The following is a 26,929-nucleotide window of genomic DNA, read 5'->3' as shown; positions in this document are numbered from 1 at the left end:
GTGTTTATCACTTATTAAAAAGTGCATCTGTGTCATCGACATTTGATTACCACATGGACAACCACACAAAGCAGGGGGCATTTGTCACTGTCGTGGTCAAGTGTCTCAACCCTTCAGCAGTTTAACTATTAAAGCGACAATTTGTAATTAAGTGAACAGCTTGCACTGCACACTCACTACTACACATTGATGAGGCTCTTATGTAGATTTGAAGTCGCTTCATTTTAATTGTCATATTTAACAGATGAAGACCATAAGGCTCTGGTGAAGTTTTCCCATGAGGCATTATGCTGAGCAAGTGAGGGCTGTCTCTCTCACAATGTTTCACATCTTCCAGGCACTGAAAGGAAAAGGACAAACTGCGATCAAGAAGAGTGCACTCTTGCGGACCTTTAGGGAAGCACATGTTAAAATAGGAAGAAGGCGCCATTTCAGACTCTTTGGATTGGTGAAACATAAAGTTTAGTTTGTATGGTAGGAGAGTAGGTGTCTTCAGGCGCTGCTGTGGAGCATGAAGAAACAGACCCACACTGGGCAACAATTCAATACGTGTAATTGTAGCTGCCTAACAGCCATGGGCAAGCTGGGCTTATCTGAAATGGGGGGCTAGAGATAAGGTTAGGGTGAGAGAAGGATGAAGCCAAGACAAGAGTTCTGATCAAGGCTCAAAGTTTAATAATAAGCTTTGGGTATATAAAGGATAAAACCACAGAACCCATCCCTTTCTCCAGACGGAGCATGTTGTAGCAAGGTCAGCACAGGCAGTCAAAACATCAAAGTTCCCATGGGAACCTGCAGCTGCAGCCAAGACAGATGCCTCTGTCCAGGTTGATAGGACCTGTCATGGCGAATGTTCAAGGTCTGCTTAGCCTGCTCAAGGCTGGGAAAACAGCTCAGCCTGTTCAAGGCTGGGAAAGGCCTACTCAAAGCTGAGAAGGCTACATGCATTGAAGGAGACGAGCCATGCTCCCTACAATCTGCAATGTGGCTGGCTCTCTTCAAGGGGCACCTGGCTGCACTGAGGCTCCTCATCCCAGCCAGCTATCAACTTACCCTCCTATTAGAAACTGTGCCCATGCACAGAAGGCAGCAAAATGAAAAGTAGCCACAACAGCATTGTGTGAACCAGCAAAACTGGCAGTAACATAGTGGCACCCAGTAGGATGGAGAACAAGATGATATTGCCATTAGTAGACAACAAAGGAAGCTGGCCAGCCCAAAGTACACAGCAGCATGACCAAATCTCCCTCCCGTCATTCTGAGAAGAGATAAAGAGTACAAGGGTGTCCTACATTGCAGGAACAGTGAAATAAACACAGGTTTAATCTTAACCCAGACCTCCAAAGCAGCGATTTTTAAACTGCTAAATGGGCAATGGCTTCAAACAACAAAAATTTATTATCTTAAATTTCACAGATCAGCAGTTCACAGTGAGAGACACTGGGTAAAGGCAGATTGTGAACAGGGATGGCTATCTGTGAGAGAGCTCATATCTTCCTGTTTCCAGCTCTTAGAGAGGTCTTGACTTCCGCATGCAACTTCAATACTCCTTGGCCTCACAAAACAACATGTTCTCAGTGTGGGGCAAGACATTTTCCCTCCTTCCATTTAGGTCCACGGGTCAAAGTTGTAAAATGGGACAGGTGAGCAGGAAGAAAGAGCAGGATTTCAAGTTCTTAAATGTTTTACACGGAGCAGTGGTGGACAGGACTCTCCTAAAAAGGGAAACCCACTACCCTATGTGTTCAAAGAGATGTTTGCATGGAAGCTATTGTTATTAGAGTTGTAGGAGAAGCAAGAAGACATAGCGAGATACGATGAGCTATGGGGAATTACAAGAAACCTTTGGAGATGTGAAATGAAGGCTGAAGGCTGATGTTGGGTGAGCACTCCTTTGTCCTGTTGTGTGTGTTTCTCAAATGCTCACTGTCCTCCCAAAGTGCTCCTTTACTGCAGCACATTTGTGAGAGACACACAAAGAAATTTTACTTGTCCAAATCCAATTTCCATGTGTGTGTGTGTGTGTGTGTGTATGTGTGTGTGTGTGTGTGTGTGTGTGTATACAAGTGACTGAGTCCTTGTGGTAAATGGCTTGAGATCTATGCATCCTAAGTCTTACCAGTGTTAATGATACCCAAAGGTTAGACTTGCCAAGGGTTTCATGCATATGATTTCGGGTCACCGTCTTATCCTAGGGAAAATGCCTTGTAGGTAGGGGCCACCTAAGCCACAGGAGGAAGAGGTTGACAGCTGCCCCTTGTGTCTTTAGTATATGTTCACATTCTGAGCTTAACTGGCCAAGTCTTTCAGTCCCAGGCTAAGTGTCCTAACCAGGCCTAGAACTTGGCAGGGAAGTGTTAAATCAGAGATCAGCTCAGCTTTCTGAATAGTAGTGAGGGTTCTTGTGTTGCTTCTGAGCAATGCACTAATTCTCTCCCTGTCTCTCTCTGTCTCTCTCTGTCTGTCTCTCTCTGTCTCTATCTCTCTCTGTCTCTCTGTCTCTGTCTCTGTCTGTCTGTCTGTCTGTCTGTCTGTCTGTCTGTCTCTCTCTCTCTCTCTCTCTCTCTCTCTCTCTCTCACACACACACACACACACACACACACACACACACACTTCATCTAAGAATTTCAGATCTTTTAGACCTGACTATGATTTTTAAAATTGCAATCAGAGAGCTATTTGGAGGTCTTCCAAAGACTGACTAGACAAAAGGTTGCAGATTATTAATGTGTCCTTAAGCAAAAGCTCTAAGATCCAAGGATATCATGTGCTCTGCACATGACCTCTGCCTATCCAGAATGGTCCACATCTGAGGACTGGCTCACCAGTGGAGTCTTTGAGAGCAGATGGGAGAGGGGCAGTCCTATAACTGTCCCTGAGCTAGAGCCAGGTCAATCAGATTCATTTCAAAGGGGCAAACTTGAGGTTTGTGAAGGGGAAATGTTAGGACTCCTCAGAGAAGATTGATATTAAGAGTAAGATCTAAATTCACAACTAACCACTGCGTCCCCACTCTTTTTTCTCTCTTCCTTCCACTGTGTGCCAATCCCCTTTATTGAGAGCACTGAAGGGACAGGACATTTCCCTTCAACTTTGCCCTAGAAAATATTCAAACACAATCAAATATAATTCCTCTCATATATCACAGCATTCCTGTGGCGGTGTGGCGATCAGGGGACAATATGGGGAAGATGGTTCTTTTCTTCCCCTCATGGGTCTAGGGGATGGAATATCTCCAGGCTCCATGGTGAGTGTCAAGCACCTTTACCCACTGAGCCATCACAGCAGTCCCTAATGCAATTTATTAAATAAAAAAGGAGTCAGGAACTAATTCCTCAAAACACTAATAAATGGTTGTGCATTCCATTCCACACTCAGAAATACACAGCCACCCACATACTTGTTACATGTTAGATTTGGACTCTGATACTAAACAGAGTATTAGAGTTTTGCTCTAATTAATACATTAATTAAGTAGACATTGCTGCTTAATAGTCATGTGTCTGTAGAAAAGGCTTGTCACCCTCTGTACCTTTCTGTCTGTATTTAAGATGGGCATGAAGGTGGCAACGAACTCCTGGGGCTGTGGTATACATTCAGGAGGTGATGTTTGGGGAGGGCTCAGACCTGTACACATGCACTGTTGTATGTCAGTATACATGACACAAATGTGCACTGTGAAATGTCAATATGGATAATACTAATGATCACTTTTTTACATGTGTGTATGAGTGCATGTGTACTCATGAGTGTGTATGCAAATGTCTTTGTGCATGTACTGGCCTGGTGATCCTTAGGAATGGTTCCTCAGGAATTTTCCACTATCTGGAGATAGCCATTATTGTAATAGTCAGATCACAGTCTGTGAACCACTCCAAAAAGTACCTTATAAGCATATCTATAATCTAGTCTATCTATCATATCTATTATCTGTCTGTCCGTCCATCCACCCACCCACCCACCCACCCATCCATCCATCCATCCATCCATCCATCATCTATCTATCTATCTATCTATCTATCTATCTATCTATCTATCTATCTATCTATCTATCTATCTATCATCTTTATCAGTTAAGTTTCATTAGAGAACCCTGACAAATACAGTAGCCTAGGCTGGCCACTGACCCAGGCAATCCCTCTACCTCACCACTCTCACCTTTGAAGATTACAGGGGATATCCAAGTACATTGACACCTTTTTACTAATTTACATCAGGGACAGTGCAAATCCACCTCCAATTCCTAGTAATCGTGTATGTTTTATATCATGTATGTTCTTCTATGATGAAAATGAGATGTCTCTGGATGTATGATAAAATGAGGAGTGGGGCCACTGAAAGCATCCTGTGTTATACTGACACTAAACAGCTGTGAATACCTGTGGCATATGTGATATAATATGCAACCCAGTGTAGCCCCGATCAATATTAATGCTAGTGGTCAGGGCTCCGGGCCAAGTGTGTTCAGGTTCTAGGCCTCTTCTTCAAGAATGAAATAAAGGCACATAGAGATTGCAAAGTCACAAAGATAACTTACTGGAAAGCTAAGTGATAATATAGACCAGAAGGAAACATGCTGTCAGGAAGACAGCAGGCTACAGGAGTGAGGATACTCAAGCACCCCAGTTATACTTTTGGGCTTCTTTGATGGGTTCCAGGAGGAAGAGTTTATGCTCTGTTTATCAACCTAACATTTTCCTCACTTGGCATATGTACAACTATATACAACTGAAGACTCACATCACAGCATGTGTCTCTTAGGAAAGGGGGAAAGCAGACAGCAGTAAGGACAGAGAGCCAAGGCTGCCTTTGCTTCCTCAATGCGAGAGAGCGCGTGTGCCATGAAGCTGTCTGTCACACTTCGCTCTGTGTTCTTAAGGTTCTACCTTTCATCCTGACCGTTGAATTGCAGCTGACATGTATGGCCTGGCTTAACTCGTGTTGGTTTCCTTTGAGAGCGAATACCATCTTCTTAAGCCAAGGGATGGGATTTCATATTTTCCATTCTATGGGCTCTTAGGATGTAAACTATTCTGACTATGCTATGCTGCAGACACATGGGAAGCCATGGCAGGATTCTAAGAGCGGAAGACACCTGTCCTCCTGAGTTACAGAAATGAGATGGGAGGAGGCAGGTCTGCTTTAGTTGTGAACTGTGAAGAAGGGAAACATCTGATGCTGAGCACACCTCTGAATCCCTGACAGAGCAGCTTCCATTCACAAGAATTGAGGCTTAAAATCCTGACCATTTTAGACAGCTGATTTGGATACCTATATAATACCTCATGTCAACATATCTCCTCCCCAGGTACAGATGTATATCTATCCAATGTTCACAAAGGTGCACACATGTTTGTGCAGGAATAGAAACCCTGACTAAGACAGACCTATAGGCTCTCCCGCTGGAATGGTTCTCTCTCTCTCTCTCTCTCTCTCTCTCTCTCTCTCTCCTCTCCTCTTTCTCTCTGTATGTGTGTCTCATGTTGTGTCCACCTGTAAGCTCTCAGCTGCTGCTCCAGCCCCATAGCTGCTTTTTGTATGCTCCCCATTAGGATGGTTATTGCCTCAGTTAAAGGTTTTCTTTAACAAGTAGCTTTAGTCCCACTGTCTCTTCATAGCAATAGAACAGCAACTGAGACAAAGCCTAACCGGAACCCCTTCACAACCCAATGTCCAGTCTTCCTCCTGAGACCCAACATCTTGGAGTCTATTACCTTAGTTCTGGCAACCACTAGAAAAGAACCTTAGCCCACATGGAAGGTGGTACAAAAGGCCCGCCCTCAGGTTCAGATGGCTCTCCCTGCGTAGGCTCCTTACAGAGCCCCAGAGCAGCAAGGGGCCCTATGCCCAGGGCACGTGCTGCATGGTGGGGGTGGGGTGGGGTGGAGTGGTGTTTGAATTGGCCACAAATGGCATACATTTTATAGGAGGAGTCAAGAGTAGTGACCAGGGAGAGGGCAGAGACGAGGGTAAGCTCTGAAGTCTCCTCTGCCCACAAGACCCCACCTTGCCTAAGTTCTCTGGGCCAGTAGCAGCCATTATCTCCCCTGCCAGAGAGTTCAGCACTCGCGACCCCAGCACTGAGTAGCCAAGGAGGGGGGTTGAGCGTGGTTCCAGGTGCAGATGTCATCGTGGCCACCATGGGGCAAGCAACGGCCATTGTGTGGCTAAGAAAGAACCCCAGTGCCTAGCAATAGAGGATGCCCCTGATTTATAGACATTAATTTCACAGGGGCTGAACCTGGAACATCTGAGTGCCGCTGCCACTGCCCTTCGTGTTCTGTCAAGCAGACTCGCGTGGTAACTGTTGGTCTACCGTTGACCCGGTAGTAGCATCCCAGCAGGCAAGATGGAAGGTGGAGGCGGGTGATGGGGCGTGGTCCTCTCAGGGTTCTCAACGGTGGTGCAAATTGCTGGTGGGATCCTTTTATTTGTCCCGCTGCCGTAGAGTGGGCAGCCTGGAGACATCCCCACCATTTGCTGGCCAACTTTGCACTGCTGTCCTCCTGGGCTGAAGCTCCGCTCACTACATCCATGGGGGATCAGCCTGGATCATGGTGCTAGTACCTGGCCCTCTGTAACTGTTCCTCTTCCTCCTCCTATCCTTCCTGCCTCTACCAGGAGTATTGTCTTTAGCTTTTGGGCAAGAGGAAGAACAACTCTCTGTCTCTCCAAGGAAATTCGTTGGTGACCGCCTGAGAGAACTTGCCCTTCGAAATTAAGTCCGGAACAACTGAAGAATATCCACCCTGAGCTGATTAAAAACAAAACAAACAAACAAATAAACAAAGAACAAACAAATCGACAGAGATCATAACCAGGTAGGAAAGTCAAAACAAAGGTAAGGATAGGAGTGGCTGCCACGCTTCTCTGTGGGCCTGCTTGTCATTGTGCTCTGTCGGAGCTCAGCCTTTTCCCCAGGGCATTTTATAAGCCACCCCTAACCTGATCAGACCCACTGGACCAGGACCTCAGGATGCTTTCCAAGGCTGGATCTCCTATCTCTACCAGTGGGACAACTGGCTGGCACTTAACTGCCTTCAGTTGGCGATTTACAGGAGAAGGAGGGCAGAGCCCCAGAGTTCAGTTCCTGCTCAGTTGACATCATTAAAGTTGTCCATCATTGACATCATCCTGTTTATGGGAAAATACTGTCACAGTCTATTTTGCTGTGGAGTTATTTTGAAAGTCTGAACAGTGAGTGGTCAGGTGCCTCATTATGTGAAGGCTGCTTCAAATGTGAAAGCTTTTCACCATAAAATTAGTAGAGCCAGTCCCTGTTTATAAAAAGAAACTTTCTGAAAGCCCTGGCATAAGCTAAACCTATAGCGACTCCTGGAATCTGACTTCTCCTTCATAGCTGGAATTCAGTGCTGTCCTTCACACCATCCGGAGGAGAATGCTGTATGATTGGCTGGTGAGCACTTGTATATGAAATGGAGGTTTGAATACATGAAGTATTTGCAGTCCTTTTACATACATGAAATATTTGCAGTCCTTTTACATAGTCTGCTAGCGAAGGCAGCCTAATTAAGGTAGATTAAGCCTTTTACTTTCCGTGCTTCTTTAAAAAATTTTTTTTCCCTCTAATTCAAGTGTTTTGCTTTGCACTGGAGTTTTGTTTTTTTGTTTTTTGTTTTTTTTTTCTAACCATCAATGTGTTTGCTGACACGCCCTCCTAGGGGACACACATTAGTTTGCTTCTTTGTTTCCATTGAGTTTGGCTAGTGGGATGGGGAAGGTGGGATGGGGTGTCTCCCTTCTCCCTCCCTCTCTTCCATTTTTCTGAAACATTCATGGAGGTTACAGAACATGGTAATTAGAGTAAAGGAATTAAAGTAAGTTAAAGGCTCACTATGGTTTTGAGAGTTTTTCATGCCTTTGATACATAACACATCGACATATGAAACATATAGAGTCCTTTAAATGAGTACTATTACGCTGCTGTCCTGATCCATCTTTCTCACTCATGTTCATGTGATCTCTCTGATACTGTTTTCTGGTGGTTCTTATTACAGAGAAGGCTAGCCACATGAGGCACACGGCTGTAATTTCCACAGTTGGGAGCCTGAGTCAGGGTACTGTTAGTTTGAAGCCATCTTGTGTCACGTATCTCGTACCCTCAAACCCAGGGAGGAAAAGAAAAGGACGTTAACTTTGTGGTATGAATCTCATACGTGACCACTTTGTCAGCCCATTGCTATTTTGCTGGGACTCAGAAAATGATACCACAAGCCCCATAGTAGGGCCACTTTGGGTTCTGATAACCGTGTCTTTTCTAAGTATGGAGAGAGGCCTTGTGACTGAGAGAAGACCCCTTCCCAGCAGGACTAAATCCCATCAGATAGGCAAGACTGGATTTCTAGAAAGAGACTGAAAGGTTGTCCTCTCAGGTACCCACCCAGACTTTTCATCTGGTCTAAGGGACTTCCCAACAGAATTTGTCTACACTAGAGGACAATATTTGTTCACCCCTCTATTCCTTTCTTCATATAAGTAGCTTGTGGTGACCTTCCACTTCCCCAATCTTTATTCCTGCCTGTTAATATAGATGGCTTTGCTTATCCAGTCTTTCTTAAATGCATAGACTTTGTTTATAGTTCCCATGTTGTGGGTTTTTTTTCCCTCTGGGTAAATAAATTCTGTTACAGCCATGGTTTGATGCTGGCCAGGTAAACATGATATGAACTAAACTATAACCCCAGCCCCCAAAATAAGCATGTAAAAAAATTTTCACACTCAGTGCAAAGTGCCTTATCTTTTTAGAAACATAGATTCTACTACTGAAGGTACAGACAAAAGTCTACTGAAGGTACAGAAAATGGAAACATTTCTGCAACAGTACAGCTTTTAAAAACTGACTCAAAGAAACAGAAAGTATATATAACATTATCATGATTATAGTAGATTTTGTTGCTCGAGTGAAATGCCCCATGCTGGGTATTTTATTAAGAAGAAACATTTATTAAGCTCACCATTGAGAGGGCTCAAGCACATTTCCTCCAGTGAGGAAGACATCAGTATAGGGAAACAGAGGATTCTGTACAACAAGAAATCATAGAGAGACAGGAAGAAAGGATGAGTTGCCTTCTTTGTCATCACCTTCTCTCAGGCACCAGCTCAAGGCAGGTCCCATATAAAAGGCTCTAGTGATCTGTTAGTTCTAACACCTTTGTGAGACATGTGGTCACAGTGGCCAGTGGCTTGGCCTTCTGTATCTCAGCCATGCAGCTCACATGGTTTCTCTTGTAGGCCTCTCCTTAAGGCTTAGATTTGACAGTCCCTTCATGTCTCTCTACCGCATTACAATCAGTGGGTGGCCCCTGACTGGTGATGTGGTACAGAAAGTGGTATGTTTGTAGACATGGAGAAGATTTCTCCTACATTTCCACGCCCCTTCATCAGACAGTTTTCATAGTGCAGTGCTACTACAAGGGCAAGTTTGTGGATGCCTTTACATTGTCAGTGCATGCTTGCCTGACCACCTGCTGCAATTGCTTTGGAGGAGTTAATAGGTACTTCCAAATGTGTGACCAAAATTCTGTATTTGATAAACTTAGAGAGTACATTCCCCCTCCTGGAGAACTTTAATTATATACATTTATCTGTGTTCTTCAGATACCTACTCCATAAATAATGATTTACCTCTCTATATTATTGCCAGCATTTTAGTTTAGTTTTGGTTGGGCATCTGATTTCCTCTAATGTTCCTGTGGGTCAGATCATGAAGTAATGAATAGAGTGTTATGTGCTGACACACACTAGTTTCTATCGTGTAGGCATTCATCTTGTGGATGTCTCTGACATTCTCCTATGATCAGAACTGTGGTGGTTTGAATATGTTTGGCCCATGGGAAGTGGCACTATTAGGAGGTGTGGCCTTGTGGGAGTAGGTGTGGCCTTATGGAAGGGAGTTCATCACTGTGGGAGTGGGCTTTGAGGTCCTGTGCTCAAGCGATGCAGAATGTGGAAAAGAGCTTCCTCCTGGCTGACTTCAGGTCAAGATGTAGAACTCTCAGCTCCTTCTCCAGCACCAACCATGTCTGACTGGACACTGCCATGCTTTCCTCCATGATGGTAATGGACTAAACCTCTGACACTGTTAGCTAGCCCCAATTAAATGCTGTCCTTCACAAGAGTTGCTTTGGTCATGGTGTCTCTTCACAGCAGTGAAAACCCAAGAGGGGTGCCTGTGTTCAAATATGGTAGGACACCCTACAGGAAGGAAATGCAACCAGGTTTATACATGTTTAGTGGAGGGCAGCAGCTCAGACCACAGACTTAGGAATTAGATTGCTAGCATGGGCCAGTCACTGCAGCTATTTAACTTTGGTTAATGTACCTACTCTGATTTTGCCTCATTTTCCTTGTCATTAAATTCATGATAATAATACATTCTTCAGAGTATTATAAGAACAACGCTAACAACAAACTGGTGAAGTACACAAAATATGTGAGTGCCTTACCAGCTAATTAACTCTGGTCCTGGAAGCAAAGGTAACACTCTTATAGTACATAAGGCTCTTAGTACTTGTGGATAAGAGTGAGTACCCTCTGTCCTGGATGAGATGGTGGGGCAGGAATGAATGCAGCAACTCCAATGAAGAGATGGCCTTAGTTATAGATGTTCTTAAACGGAAGAATTCTGAATTCTGATTTAACATGTCCTGTGTGTGTAACAAGTTTAACCTCTTCTTGTCTTCCCCTCCCTCTCCCTTCCTCCCTTTTTCTTTCCCTGTGTGTTCCACTTCCTCTCCTCCCTTTGCCTCACTCCCTCTCTCCTTCGAGCCTCCCTAATAAGAGAACCAGGAACATGATTAAAATGTCCTCACTGTTGTTTATATTGGTATATTCTTATATTTAAATTTATGTTTTTCTTTGACAGCTTTAAAATGATCTTCTCCGGCAGTAACAAATTTCTGCTACAGAAAATGGGTGAGAACTAACATTGAGTTTTCATTAAAGCAGCTATGAATAATGGTACAGAAGGAGTTAATTCTGAGATACATTATTTGATCCAGAAAAAGGCTTAAAATTTCAGTTTGTTAACCACGATATTTAGTATACTATCAACACTATCCAAGTCCTCTATAAAGACAGATGAGTTAAATTTCAAATGAGAATTATATTTACATACATTATCAACTGAGATTCAGCCTCTGTACTTGTTTCCTTGGAAACTTAACTAAAATATTTAAATGCTTGATTCAGTAAGACAAAGATACAAAAACAGAGTAATACTAAGCTATCCTGGATGATTTTCTGCAGGAGAAATATGGATCCTGTACTTAATTTCCTTGGTAATTGTAGGCTCCTGTGGAATAAGCAGGAGAGAGGGGGGAACATGTATTTATATGTGGGAGGATCATCAGTACCTTAATTTTAAGATAAGGCCTTCCTGTGCAACTCGGAATGCCCCCATAGATTTGACACTCTTACCTCCAGACCAGAGAGATGGGATTATGCGTCTGCAGCACTAGGTCTAACCAGTGAAGACTTTTTTTGAAATGACTTAATTGCGATGGTTCATATTGTCATGCTACTTAGTGTTATAGGAGAAGGGAAACAGCTACGCAAGCAGTGCTTGTCCCTAAAGGAACATGGCTTAGCTTTCCTATTGTTGACTTTGATTGATATGTAAAATATATACATAGACGATCAAAACAGACAGACAGACAGACAGACAGACAGACAGACAGACAGTCCGGACCAGATACCTGTGCCTTCTACTGGCCTTGTAACAACCCATCTTTGTACACGCTGTAGTGCATCCTCTTGCATGTCAATGACAGGATGTATACAGAAGCAAGTTGCATTAATTTTTTTCTCTGTTGCAGTGATAAAAACACTGACCACAAGCAATGGGAGGAGAGCTTTTATTTGGTTACAGGTGACAGTTCATCAACCACAGAAACTAAGGCAGGAGTCTGAAGGTGGGAGCTGAAGCAATGGCAGGACTGGTACGTGAAGTCTTGCTCAACATTGCTTGCTCCAGTTGGTACTCTCTATTTTTAAAAAAACAATTTTATTTTCAATTAAAATATACTTACATCCTATATCCCAGTTTCTCTCCCACCTTTCTCTTCACTCACAAATTCAGGACCCCTTTCATTTTATTATTGCTGCATACATACATGCACTCATACATACATGCACACATGCACACATGCAGCAAACATATATATTAATGTGAGAAAAAATATGTAAATAAATCTGGCTGGGTTCATTTTGTGCTGCTTGTATGTATATGTTTTTAGAGCTAACCCAGAAACACTGATATTGAATAACCAATTAAAGGGTTCATTAAACTAATTCTTGTTTTGATTGATTGACTATAGTCCTTGACTGGCTATAGTTTTTCATCTGGCCCTCTTATATAATCCAGGAACAAGCTGCCAAGGGTTAGTATTGCTCAGTGCACTATGCTTTCCACATGAGTTATCAAGGAAATGCTTGAACATATTTTCCCACAGGCTAATCTGATGGAGATAGTTCCTCAGTCAAGGTTCTCTCTCAACCTATGAGATTAACCTGTGTTAAACAGAAAAAGAACTACAAAATCTTGAGTGAATGGTGAACAAGGAAGCAAATCTAATTAGCTCACCAGTTCAGGGATGCAAGGCTTACCTGGGCTCCTAGGGTTCTAAGATCTATTCTGACCTGGGACGTCAATTACAACTGTTGACTTTAATGGACTAGGAGATCTGCACAGGAACTAGGCATGGATAGTGTACTCCCAATAGACACTACCCGGAGTAGACATTCTCTACCTACCTGGCTTCTATTTCCCAATGTTGTGAGAAGCTTCTAAAATAGTGCCACTGTTTCATGACTAAGCATGCACTACCCAGACAGACCCTACTGGAAACATCAGGCATTCAAAGGACAGGGCTTTAAATCCTGAAGAGGAAACTAGCACTCTGTCATCCCTTCGACAAACAACACACTGACTTCCAACAGTGGTGTGTTTTAATAGCAAGACAGGAAGACACACTTGAACCTGACCTCGAAAGAAAACCATAAAGGTTATACCAAGTACACTGTCATAGACAAAAGGAAAATGTCCCTGAGCACAAAGCAGTGCAGAGATCCCCCCACTCCCTGTCTGATTCACAAATCACTCTTAAGTAGCTGGCCACCTTTAGGAAGCGCTGGTTCATCAGAGCAAACTCATCTTATCTGCTTCTAGTCTGCCCTTGAATAACCTGTCACCTTCACCTTCTGTCTCACAGGTGTCCCACCAGAAGCTTCAGGCTCATCTCAAGGATATCTTGTATTTGTTGTACCATCAATCAGGCAGATTTTCTTTTTTATAGGTCTGTTATCATCAGGTTCCAGTGCATATCCAGATGAATAGGTACCAAAGTAAATTCCTTTGCAAAGTGTTTTACTGCCTGGGTAAAACTGGCTCACCATGGTCTTGTGGCTTTAGTATCTCTCTCAGGTTTCCATTTTGTCTCCTGCCAGTTTGGCCTTACTTGGAATCCCAATACTTTAATTTTATGTAAAAAAGGGCTTTAAACATGTGAATTGTTGGGCATCCTTATTATTATTCCTTTCTATGAGAAGATTCATGTGACGGTTATTGAACTCATGCTTACGCCAGTGAGTATCCTTTAGCTTCTGCATGTCTCCTTAAGTAATTTGAGTTTGAAGGCAGAAGAGAAGCTCTCGTCTTGTGGCCCAGGCCCTCCTGAGCTTCTGACTTTCTTTCCATGTGTGCTGTGACATTTTGTCCTCTGCAAATCTCTTGGTCTTCAAGAGCCCTTTCCTTGGTTTCAAGGAGTGGTATTGAGATATTGTTGAGGAGGCCATTGCTGACACTGTCTATGTAGATCGTGCCTGTGCTTGCCTACAAAGATGGCCTGGGAGCGAGCGGTGTCCCTTTTGTCATTTTCACTGTTTGTCTTCACTATCTTCTCAGTTTAAGAATTGTTCTCTTCTGAATTCCTGGTTTCACTTTTGACTGCCTTGTGTTGTATTCTTGTGACAGCCGTGGCATATTGTTTTGTCTTGAATGGTGTTGTTTTTGACCCATGAAACTGTCACACAGCCTTTGATATTTCTGTCAGTATCCACTGGGAATTTATTTATTTATTTATTTATTTATTTATTTATTTATTTATTTATTTGAGATCTGTGGTGGTCAGGGTCCACATGATAACCAGTTTGATCAGCCTTAGTAACTGAAGACCCCCCTCCATGTTGTGTTAGAGGCACCTGCGACCCTTCACACCATGCACAAATGTCACCTCATCGCAGCATCTTCCTGAGGGGCTCATCACGCTCTTGTTGCTTTAGCTTCTCGATCAGGTTTCCATATGTCTCCTGCCAGGCCCTTTGCAACCAAGATCTATTTCACCTTGTTCCTGTTTCACCACCTTCCAATTCCAAAGCTCGGCTGGCTTTTCAGACTTCACATAGGCTCCTCCCTCATCTTGGCATTTCACTTTCCCTGAATATTTTGGCTCAGGGGTCCGTGCTGCTGGTACAGTTGCCATGTAGAGTGACTACTTGGGTTGCCTTGGGTCACATGCCTGGCTGACTTTTCTGGTACAGCCTTCTGGTTTCATATCCAAAGTGAAGGTCAGCTGGATTCTTGGTTGGTGTTCTTGTGTTATTATCCTATGATGGCCAAAGGATCTTTTAGTCTGCTAGGAGATTTCTTATCCACACTGCATGTGGTGATTCAAGGTCAAGGTCATAAAACACTGGATGAAGAGCTCAAATTCTCTCTTTATCAGTGGAGTTTGCTCTGGCATTAGGTTCAGTGAGAACCTGAAGTCAGATGGAGATGAGGAATCAATGAGGATTTGTACCATAGTGAATTCATCAATTGAACCTTGTCTTCATGGTGGTAGTCGACTAATCCCATTGTAAAAATCTCCATGGAGTTCAGGTATTACTCTTTCTGTTGGGGAATAAATGGGGCTCCAGAGCACAAGGAACTTCTGTAGACACCAAAAATGTGGAAAACACACTAATCCTTTGGGCTAGTATTCTGAAGACTTCACACATTGACATTGTATTGTGCCCAGTTGCAAGGGATGCCAGACTGCTGCTTGCCTCAGCTGATGTCCTGGCTATGAGGCTTTCAGGTTTCTTAGCTGGTTTTGATGCAATTTGATGCATCATGGCAACATTCTATGAGGGCATGTCCACTGTCATTGAAATCTATATCTCCAAATCTTGTTTCCATATGTGGAGTTATTGTCTGTTTCTTCCTGTTCTAAAGGCTGAAGCAAATCCACAGTCTTATCAGAACTCAAGGGGAAAGACATGTAGCTCTCCAGGAAAGGTCTCCAGGAAAGTGTAAAGTCTTCTAGAAAAAAAGCAGATGTACAACATCTTGTTTTTCTCAACTGTAAAGAGTAAAAAATACATAGTCATCCTGGGTGGAATTTATACTCACATCCCTTCCACATTGCTGAAAAGAAAATTATCTCCAGTTATACATTTTTTTCTTTTCAATTTTTCTTTTGGTCTTGTGATCTTAAAATATGATTGTTGCAAAATGTTTCATTGTCTTAGGTATTCGTAGAAGGGGATGGCTCCCAACATTACGCAGAAGCAGGCTAACTACTAAGCTCTGCTTTTTTATGAAACACTTGCTTGCTGGATGACTGAGGCACCTGCTACTCATCTGTTAGGAGGTCAACCCTTGCCCACACTCAGACAGCAACGAGTTAACGTAGCTCCTCAAAATTATAACTTTGTGGATTTTGTCTTTATAATCTTTGAGCTATCAGGGGTTTTATTTAGAATATTCTCTCTGATTTGGCCTAGCCAGTCTCTTTTTTATAAAAAGTCTCTAGTTTAGTAAAACCAACACTGAGTCAGACTGGAACTTACCCCAGACCTTCAACATTTATAATCACCGGTGAGATATGGGTACCTTGGTACAGAAGCTGCCTTTTTTTTTTCTGAACAGCCTTAGTTCCCCATGGACTCTTGGTCTGAGGGCCTATAAATTGGAGAGCCTTATTAGTCCTGTGAGAGTTACAGGGATGTACCCAATGCCTAGCCCTTAAAATCTCTACAGAGTTTAGGTACTTCTTTTCCTGTTGGGGACCTCTACAGAGGTTTAAAAGCCCTCTTGAGGGCTTCCAATCTGGGGGCTGAAACTTAGAATGGAGAGGCCCAGTCCTTTGGGAAGGGACTGGTGAGTTGCCTGCCTTGGGGCAAAGGAACCTGAGAGGCTCAGTGTTTAGGGGATCCATTGAGAGATTTTTCAACTCCAAAACTTGTGAAAAGATGCATCTGAAAGCCTCTGGAGCTATAGGTAAGGATTTTGTCTCCTGTAGCCCTCAGTAATGAGAGAGACTTGTAGCAAGCTGGGTGCAATGTTACTTCCTGAGGCCAGAGGATCTCTAGGATGCAGTGGACACTGGGTCTTCCATACCTAATTCTGAAGGAAAGGGAGGGCACCAAGTCCCAGTTCACCGTCTGCTGTTTTTCCATTTTGTTTGTTGTGTCACTTACATTTATTTTTAAATCCAAAATTATGGGTCAAAAGTCTTCCATTCATGACAGCCTGTGAACCTGATGAAGTCTCATTTTAAGGACTTCCAGAGAAAAGCTCAGGAGGCTGGTGAACAGTTCTATGTCAGGAAACTACTTGCTTTTCTCTGCCCTGATTGGTCTTCATTCCAGGGGGGCTGGCCAGCTGAAGTCTTCCTTAACCTTTCTTTTATTTCCAGGGTGCAGCATATAATGCAGGTTTTAGTAAAGCAGGGCATCTGGATAGACTTTCCTTCCCTCTGGCCTGGGCATTCTGGGTAGAGGAGCCCTCTCCCTCGATAAGGAAGTAGCAGCCAAATTCTCCCCCTAATGCCACCATTTTCATTTTAGAAGAAACAAATGAAACCAAGGGTCAGGACAAAATCTGCCCCCAAGTCTTGTCAGCCCAGCCAGATGCAGAGGAAGTGCTGCTGCCTTGTGTGCATGCTCTGTAGGTCAGAAAGTGGGACTGGCCACTGGCGATGCTCCCTGGCCCGACTCACTTCACCCAGCCCTTGGATCAGTCATCCTATGCATGCAGGTCCCTGATTAGATGGAAAATTTTCCCTCTGGGAACAATGCTGAGGCCTGGCCACACTGGAGCAGGTTTCTCCATTGGCCCTAGTCTCCTGGTCATTTTCTTGTATTTGCTCTGGTCCCCAGTCTCCCTCCGATTTTCTCTCAGAAACCTCATTCCCACTCATTCTCACAGACTCCCTTTCAGGGGTATGCTCTACCAACCATGGGGCTGATCGCAGCAGGATGTGTTTCATGTGATGCTCCCGAACATGCTTTCCCAGCATCTCTTGATACAGGGGTTTTCTCCTTGAGAGAGGTTTTCTCATGTGGATAAATCCCAGTAGGATGGGATGGGGGAAACTTGCTAGCTGTTTATGATATATGTTTCTTTCTCTACTAGTGATCTATATATTAGAAAAACCAAATTCTCCCTGTCTCAGGAGAGCCCCAAAGGTTTGTTTGTTTATTAATTAATTAGTTTATTTATTAATTTAGTTTTAATGAGAAATAACGTTTTACAAACACAAGCCCACTTGGGCAGCCTGTCAGCAGGTACTTCATCCCCCAAGCCTCAACAGAGAAAAGGAACAGAGTTCAATGGGAACCCCAGAAACAAGTCCTGGGAAGACCAACCTGTGGCCTGCGGTTATCTAAGATTTTTTTCCCTGCCGAACAACAGGGTTGGGACCTGGCTTCTGGTGAAGGTAGGGAGTCTCTCAACCCCACTTTCGCCAGACTCTGTTAGGGAGCTTCAGGGTAATAGCCAGACAGCCTACAAATTTCTTTAACGTAAACAAGATAACTCTGGGTTCAGAAGAGTCCCCATCTGATTTTTCTGTAGTACCCCCTAGAGGCCTATGGGACTTACATCCAGATTGACCTGGAGGCCACAGAAAAAAACAGAGGATATTAATGTGGATTTTGTTTCTTAGGCTGCACCAGATAGATATTAGGAAGAAAATTCAGAAAATAGGAGGATTTTAAGAAAAAGTATTGACAAAGTTAATACCCCAGATGACACAGACTAGAGGAAACTAGCTAGGAATATGTTGGCAGCAAAGCGAGGAGAAGGAGCTCAGCTTTCAGGATCTGCAATGGAAGGCCAAAAACTGAGGGAAGCAGGCATAAAAAGGAACATATTTTCAGGAAAAACTAGAATGCACACTGCAAATAGATAGGACATTGGAAGTGCCCAAGATGTAACTGACATGCACTCTGCTGTGAAATGGGCCATTGCCAAAATGAATGCCCAAATGTAGAGCACAGGTTCACATGTGCTTAAGCTAAGCCCAAACTGATGTGCTGCAGGCTTTGACAGCATCCCCAGAGCCCAGGGTTACTGTGAAAGTGGGGAGAGGTGGACTTCCCTAAACTTTCTGGTGGCTATGTGAAGCATCTACTCATATCTAAAGTTACAGGCATGCCAAATAAGGGAAAAATGGTCAATAAAATGAGGAGATGCCAGTTCTCAGATCTGCTCCTGGAGCACAAAACAAAACGCCCTTAAAAGAAAACAACAACAACAACAACAACAAATGAAAACAAAACCCAAGGCAAAACAAAAGTGTTGACTTGGGAAAGATGACAGTTGTCCACTCTTTGATGGTCATGCTTGCATGTCCAAACCCTCTACTGGAATGTGATCTGTGCCACAAACTAAGAGTAGAAATACATCTTGAAAAGAATGATGTTATAAAGAGTATTAGATTAACATGAAATTCTGATAACCACCCCACTAGGTGAAGAATATATTCTACTAAACAACCCTGCTGTGGAGAAAAAGTCAGACTTACTAAAAGACTTATAACAAAAATTTCCTTCTGTCTGGGCTAAAACAAACCCACCAGGACTCACAGCCCACCAACCCTGTCAAGTGGACCTGCAAGGCTACTCTACCCCTATCAAGGTAAAGCAATATTTTATGACATGGTGAGCAGAATAGGCACACAAAGTCCACATTGCTGAAGCTGGCACACTGGTACTTCCCACTCCCATTGTAATATTCCACTGCTGCTCATAAGAGAGCCCTTTAAGAGATGAACAAGAGAGCATAAGGCATTCGTCTAATAGTTCTAAACACCATACACTTCTGAGTTCATTCCTTTTCCACACCAGAAGGCAGGTCTATACTGTTGCAGATTGCAAGGATGCCTTTTCTAATATACTTCTGGCTAAGTCAAGCCAGTTGACAGTTGCCTTTGAATGGATTGATGTGGGATAAAGGACTAACGGCCCATTGAAAGAGACTAGATTGCTTCAGGGTTTTAAAAATTGTTCAACTTTGTTGGTTGAAGCCCTCCACAGAAACTTGCAAACGTCAAATGTTACACTCCTGCAATAAGTGAATGACCTCCTGGTAGCAGAATCTGAGAATAGTTGTCCTCATACCACAGGAACACTGCAACAACAGGGATAACAGGTCTCTGCAAAGAAGGCTCAGCTCTGCACCTGTGAGACAACATACCTGAGGTATGAACTGCAAGAAAATAAGGGGTTACTATCCTCCACAGAATCCAGGCAATTACTCAGGTCCCAAGCCTGAGACAGAAATACAACTCTGGGAGTTCCTTGGGCTACAGGATATTGTGAGCTTTGGATACACAGGTTTGCAGAGCTGATCAAGCCACTATGCTGACTACCTGGGGCACTGAGCAAGACTTTGGCCCATGTCCAAAAGAAAAGCAGGTTTTTCCAGTGTTAAAGCAGGCTCAGGATTTGGCTCCAGAATTAGCACTGTCAAACATTGACAAACCATTCCACTTGTTTGTGGATGAGAGGAAAGCCATGGCCTGGGGGTCCTACCCCCCAAATGAAGACCCTGGAAGCAACCTGTTGCTTGTCTCTCTAAGAAGTTGAAATAATCTGATGGAAGCACCAAGCCCAGCATGTCTGAGACCTATTGATTCCAAGTCCTCCGAATACAGAAAGCAGACAAGGTGACTCCAAGGCAAGATCTGCTGATCATGGCTGCATAAGAGGTGGAAGCTCTCTTAGGGAGCACACTGAACAAGTGGAGGGATGACTAATTCTCCTACAACCCCTTACCAGGCCTTGCTCCTAGACAAGCCAATGTCATCAATCAAATGTCATCACACAGCTAACCTGAATCCAGCCACGTTACTGCCACAAGCAATGACCCCACCATCCAACATCACTGCTTCACATTTCAGGGACAGACAGAGGCAGGACAGGACTGGGATGCCATGGACATGACCAGACATGGTCATGTTTTCATGTGGTAGCAGTTTTGTCCAGGAAAGCACAAGTTATGCCAGGGCAGCTGAAGTGACTATGAACCATTCTCTTTGGGTGGAAGTCCTTCCCCTAGGGACTTCAGCCCACACAGCAGAGCTTGGTACACTCCCTGAAGCTCTCAGACTGGGAAAAGGAAACTATAAATATACTGACATAGATATGCCTTTACACTGCACGGGACCATTTACCTGGAGAGTATCTTCTCAACAGCAGAGAGAAAGATAACCAGAAATAAGACTAAGACCCTGGACCCCTGAGCTGCAGTTTGGGCACCAAGAAGGATTGCTATCTATCATCCATTGTCCTGTTCACCATAAAGGAGATTCGTTAGGAGCGACAAGAAACAGGAGGGCAAGTTAGCCAGAGAGGCTGCCTTAAAAGAAGTAAAATGCCTGCTGTCACAGAACCCACCCTGCCAAGACTGTTTTCACAAGCACCGGAGAGACACCTGGAGCATCAGCTCCATGAAGGGACTCACCTGGGAAAACCAGGTCACCTGAACCTCGGAGGAAAAGCTTCCTTTTCACAGGAATGGATCTGATGATACAGGAAACTGTTTGCACATGTCAAGCCTGTAAACAGACAAATGCTTCCACTGTTAAGGGGCCAGACACCCCAGTGATTAGGAAACAAGGCTTAGGATCGGATGAATAGTAGAATGTAGATTTTACAGAAGGCAGTCCGGGACTATATGGATACAGTTATTTACTTGGTTTTTTGTTTGTTTGTTTGTTTGTGGATACTTTTTCTGGATGGGTAAAGATCTTTCCCATCAAAACAGACTGCTCACATTATAGCTAAAACTTTTTAGATAGATAATGCATAGCTTTGGACTACCATTTTTCATATGAGAGGACTGAGTTAGCCAGAGCCAGGCAGACTCCATGACAGGCTTCAAACTGGTAGTTTGGAAGACTATATTTAAATTTCTATTTCCTAGAAATGAGAACCTGGATCCAGAAACCTGGATCCAGGACACTTTGTCATTTGGCCTAAAGTAAGAATAGGTAACTAGAATTAGTAAGCAAATCCCTGGGAAGTCTCCAGGGCCTAACCAATTATAGAATCAATCAGACCCACAGAGATAGAGCTAACAAATCAAGGTAAACAGGCACATACCCCTCCCTGGAATTCCCCTGACAGTAAAAGCTGGGCCTGCAAGACCACTAGGAGTCTCTATTCCCGAACAGGGAGACCCCGGCGTGCAGGAAACTCAGCTGAATATGCACTCTTTGCTTTTGCCTATTTGAGTCTGGAGCCTTCCTTCAGTGACTTTTAGACCCTAACTCATAGTGTCAGATGACAGGCCAGCCTTTATATCTAATTTTACTTAAAGTATTTCTGCTGTTCTGGGAAACAATTGGAAATTATATTGTGCTTATCAACCCCAATATTTAGGATGGGTAGAGAGAATATATGGGATCATAAGGAGACTTTAACTGAATTTACCTCGGAGACTGGCGAAAGATGGGTGGGGCTTCTTCCCTTTGCCCTCCTTAGGGCTTGATTTGTACACCTTATGTAAAAGGACTGAGTCCATTGGAAATCCTTTTTGGGAGGCCTCCTCCCATCCCTCAGATAGCATTGGAACTAACTGCAGAAATTACTAATCATCAATAGCTTTAACCTATTGTTAAAGGCCTTGAAGACGACTCAGGAGACTGTGGCCTCCTCACTTAAGGCTACTTTCCAGAGCAGCCTCATCCACACCCCTTCCATCCAGAAGATACAGTGTGGATCAATAGACATCGAACTTGGGCATTAGGACCTCGCTGGAAGAGACCTCATCGGGTCATTCCGAACACCTCCCTCCCTTCCCCCAACTGCTGTCAAGGCAGATGATATCTGCACCTGGATCCATCTCTTGAAAATCAAGCCCATCACAGATGGAGAAGATGGCCCAGGTCCAGAGGAAGCCAACAGCTCAGCTCTAGAGAGCTGGGCCATCACCAGAACCTGAGGGGAATCCACTAAAGATAAGACTGACAAGGGTTTTAACCTAATGACACTATAATGCCTAATCATGTTGCCTTCTGTACTGTCCTGGGATCAAACTGGAAAGCTCCTCTATCACTTCAGATGTCTGTACTCATAGTAAGTTTATAATTAGGAACAGCTGGAGCCACTCTCCATGAACCCAACACAATAGCGGATACTAACTACAGAGCTTAGGATTTGTTTCTATTGGAAAAGTCTACTGTAAAAACTGAAGGGACATTAGACTCTTTAGCTGAGGTAGTCTTGCAACATAGCAAGGCACTTGATATGCTTTATGCAGATTAGGGGAGTTACTGTATGACCTTGCTTCCATACAAACCATTCAGGGATTGTTGGAGATAATTTGGCTATGCTTGGGAAATGTTTCATAGAATGGGCAAAGACTCTGCATGGAGGAAATGAAGGGCTCCCAGTTTCATTTTCAAGTTCCTCTTGGCTGATCCTTCTGTCGTCAGCTGTTGCAGGGCCTCTAGCCCTTTGGTTCCTACTGATTACTTTTGGCCCCTGCATCTTTAACACCATAAATATATAAATTCACGCTTAGGAGGTGTTACACTAAGTTATTGAATCCCAATATGGACAGGTACCCACTGCAGAGTCAATCAAGCCATAGTTCTTGGGGAAGGTAGAATATGATGGTGAACATTATGCTGAGAGGTTAAATTTACTGCACCACGCTTGTAGAAACAAAATTGTTGTTAGCTTGTTTAAGACATGAGGAAATTGTTCCTATCTTGAATGTTAGCTTGAATAAGACATGAGGAAATTGTTCCTATCTTGAATGTTAGCTTGTATAAGACATGAGGAAATTGTTCCTACCTTGAATGTACCCTGTCAGCTGGCCAGAGATGGACCACTTTCTAGTACTACTGGGACTGCATATTTCATTAAGTCATTTTTTTGAACATTTGAGTAATATCCCATTGTGTAAATCCACCCCATTTTCTCTATTTAGTCTTCTGTTTATGGCCATCCCTAGTCCAACTGAATAATTTAAAGATTCAAAAGAGCTGGAATACAACAACTCTCAATTAGCTAAAATTTGTGACCAGACACAGCAAAAAATGAAAATAAAACCTGATAATTGAATCCAATGTTTCCAATGCTTTCCACGTTGACAAAGAAATAAATCCTCAACACATTGGTGAACTTTTCTTATTGTACAGGTTGAACAGATTCTAGGTTGAACAGATTCTAGTTCATAGTAAATACATGCATCATACAAATGGCAGAATGCAGCATAATTGACCCAAATGTGTATCCTAGAACACTTGACTCTCATGATAAAGCAGAAATGCTTCTTCGGACAAAACAATCTTTGCCCTCTTAGTGCCCAGGATCAAGGCCAGAGCTTTTCAGACACTCTAGCACTGTGATTCACCCACACCTGGCAATGAAATGTAACCACCCACATACTGTATCATCCATTGCATATCTACATCAAAACTAGCAGAGTAAAAACACGGTGGGTGGCCTATACTGAAGAACTTTGTTTAACACTGCTGTGTTCAGCATCCTCCAAACTTATTTGGTCATTAAGGAGAGGGGCCACCTATAGCATAGGTGATCAAGTATGCATTGCAAACACAGGAAATCCAGGCTGCATATGTGTTTCAATAAGACAACAATGTCACAGAGTCTATCTTCTACTTATCAATGAATTAGGTGGTCAGCAAAGGAGGCTGTGTGTTTAGACAAAGCGAAGGGTAAAAAAATGTATTATGACATCTTCATTAAACCATAATGACTGTGTTACAGTGACCTTAATGCCAGTACAGTACATTTTACAAAGTTTTTGCATGACTTCCTCCTTCACACTAGTTTACCCATGTCAGCTTTGCCTCAGGTTTGGGGCATTGGGTCACTCTGAGGGTTCCTAAGAAACAGCCTGAGGTCATGAGCTCAGCCTTAGCCAATCAGGCTGATGAGAAACAGTGCATCCTGGGATGTTGGACCTGAGTGGTCACTCATCTCTGAGCCCCAGTGCTGGCTAGCTTCCATGCACAGAGCTTGGGCTTGAGCCCCAGCCTGCCCCAGCCTGCCCCAACCCTCCCAGTCTTAGTGCTGCTTCATACCCTGGCATAACTATGCAGCCCAGGCTCCATCCCCACATAGCCTCTCTCAGGCTTCACCCCATCCCCTATAGCTTTGCATACATCTTTACTGGGAAGGTCCCATTCTAATAAGGGCATTTAAACCCATATTTAGAGAACCACACACCTGCGTTTCTGGACTAGGATCCTGCTCCTCTTCTAGCTCTGCTTGGGGACACTTCCTGACACAGGTTCAACCTTATGCCCTCATGCTCTACCCCCAGCACAGCTGCCACATATCCCGACTTAACTCCCTTGGCTATCTCTGCTCAGATTTAACCTAAGAACACCCACCACCACAGGCACATGTACCACCATCCAAGGCATACACTCTTACAGATCAGGTACCCGGAGTCTTGCACAACGAATACCCTCCACACACCCACATACACACTGTACCTAGCCTCTGGAAGAACTAACCAGACTTAAGCCTAGGCACAGCCTCCAGGATATTCTGGACTCCATTCTCTACAGATCCACCTCAGATCCAGCTCCCTAGCCAGACTCCAACAACCCCCTCCCCCGCTCCTGCACACATAAGTTTCTCCAATTAGGGCAGGTTTATTGAATCTAAGCTATCTCCAAGTATAAGTTATTGATTTGGGGGGGAGGGTGGGCTTGAAGATCTTGCCAGCCTTGGGGGTGTGAGAGTGTGGATTAGAAGTGAAACTTCCTCCATGCAAGTCACCAGGAGGGAGACCTGAAGATCATCTCTCTGACCTCTGCACCTTGCAATCTTGACTGCCTTCCCCATACATAAAGGCTTGCATGGTAGCAGGGTGGACAGCACTCCTCATGGTCCCTGAAGGCACATATCTCATAACTTTGTTCAACACAGAATCCCCAGTGCTCGAGGACAACACTGACTTGGTCGACAGAGGAATGAATGTAAACATTCTTTAAACAAACTTAAGGTACCATGATTAGGAAACAAGTTGGGAAACCGGAAATGTCATCTTTTTACACAGACATAATTAAAATGTCAAACATCACATTATAAGTACCTCTGACTAAAATTTTAAAAATTAACAATGTATATGTGTATGATTGTGTGTATGAGTTGTGTGTGTGTGTTTGTGTGTGTTGTATTTATCTGCTTGCTTTCCAACTTATTTTCTGAGACAAATTCTCTCCCTGAACATGGAGTTCAGCAACATGGCTAGTCTGGTCAGCAAGATCCAGGGCTGCTGCTCCTACACAACAGGGCTCCAAGAGGATGAGCCTTCTTTTTTAACCATGAGAGCTAAGAGTCTGCACTTAGGTCTTAATGCATGAAGAGCAAGCATGCCACTGCCTGAACCACCTCCCAGGCATCAAACATTGTATTTTCTGCCTGTGTGGGTCACACAGTCTTTGTCAGAACAAGCTGCAACATTTAATGCTGTTGCTGAACTTAAACCTTGTGAAGCTCAGCTAAAATTTCTGTGAGTCCAGTTTGCAATTGCTCTTCAAGTTGCTGGGTGGTCCTCTCACTGAAGAGTTTATGGACATGAGGGCACCGTTAGTTCTATGTGCTGATGGGCTCAGCTTTCTATCCCAAAGTCGAGTGCTTTCCACCAAATTTCCAACCTTTGATAGCAAACCACACCTCCCATGAACTTCATGCTTTCAGGTCCAGTGCTGACCTCCACATTACAATTAGCCCCTTGACAATGAGGATTATATAAATGGAGGGAAATTTAGGTATAGACACAAGTGATGGACCAAAGTCACAGACTTTGTTATGGGCTAAGCTGGAAGTAAATCCCTCTCTTAGTTATGGATTCTCTGCCCTTCCCATTGCAGTTGCTATCTTTGGACTCCTATATCTTTAATGATATTAGCTGCACACACTAACCAGGCATCTTGCCTCTGACTCTGGTTGATTCTCACATTATATCCACCATAGGCAGAGTTCCTGTGTGCCTGGGTCCTGCTGGTCCCAGTTACTCCCAGTGTTGGGACAGATGTTATGTCCTCCTCACTTCTGATTGTCTGATCCTGGGCTTGATAGAGCACCTGGGAGTGGAGCTTCCTCTGGGTGTTGTGAAGAATTTGCACCCAAGGTCTGCTCAGGGCACCAGCGCAGACAGACTGGAAGGAACCAGTGCCACTGGGTTGAAGTTTCTGTGTGTCTGGGTCCCTCTGGTCCCAGTGTGGCACGGGTTCCTTCCAGTCTGTCTGGGCTGGTGCTCTGAGCAGACCTTGGGTACAAATTTTGCATCCAGTCCCACAACACCCAGAAGAAGCTCCATTCCCGGGTGCTCTAACAGGCCAAGGATCATAGGATCCCAGAATCATCACATCACAGAGATAGCTTGACTCTGAGGAGCTCTGACACAACCAGGAACACAGGTAGGATAGACCCCAGTCAGATTTAGCTAGGGCAGGTAGCACTAGAGATAAGCAGATGGCTGGAGGCAAGCATAAGAACATAAGCAACAGAAACCAAGGTTACTTGGCATCATCAGAACCCAATTCTCCCACCATAGCAAGTCCTGGACACACCATCACACCGGAAAGGCAAGATTCAGATATAAAATCACCTCTCACGATGATGATACAGAACTTTAAGAAGGATATA

General features: G+C 43.8%; 2 long non-coding RNA genes across 4 annotated transcripts; one reads left to right on the top strand and one right to left on the bottom strand.

The window, feature by feature from the left end:
- Positions 1-203: 203 nt before the first annotated feature.
- On the bottom strand, positions 204-6,485 carry LOC116069880. Of its 3 annotated transcripts, none has more exons than XR_004110190.1 (2): positions 6,008-6,485; positions 204-340 (listed from the first exon to the last, which is right to left on the bottom strand). It is a non-coding gene; the product is annotated as an uncharacterized LOC116069880 (long non-coding RNA). The 3 variants fall into 3 exon arrangements; XR_004110189.1 differs by having other exon boundaries at positions 6,243-6,485; XR_004110191.1 differs by lacking the exon at positions 6,008-6,485 and adding an exon at positions 5,716-5,830.
- Positions 5,883-23,362, top strand: LOC116069879. Its single transcript, XR_004110188.1, has 2 exons — positions 5,883-5,970; positions 6,234-23,362. It is a non-coding gene; the product is annotated as an uncharacterized LOC116069879 (long non-coding RNA).
- Positions 23,363-26,929: the final 3,567 nt, after the last annotated feature.

This window comes from Mastomys coucha, unplaced genomic scaffold, assembly GCF_008632895.1.
Source record: "Mastomys coucha isolate ucsf_1 unplaced genomic scaffold, UCSF_Mcou_1 pScaffold22, whole genome shotgun sequence".
In the NCBI taxonomy this organism is placed as follows: domain Eukaryota; kingdom Metazoa; phylum Chordata; class Mammalia; order Rodentia; family Muridae; genus Mastomys; species Mastomys coucha.
The sequence above is the reverse complement of the archived record's forward strand: the minus strand, read 5'-3'. Positions and strand labels throughout refer to the sequence as shown.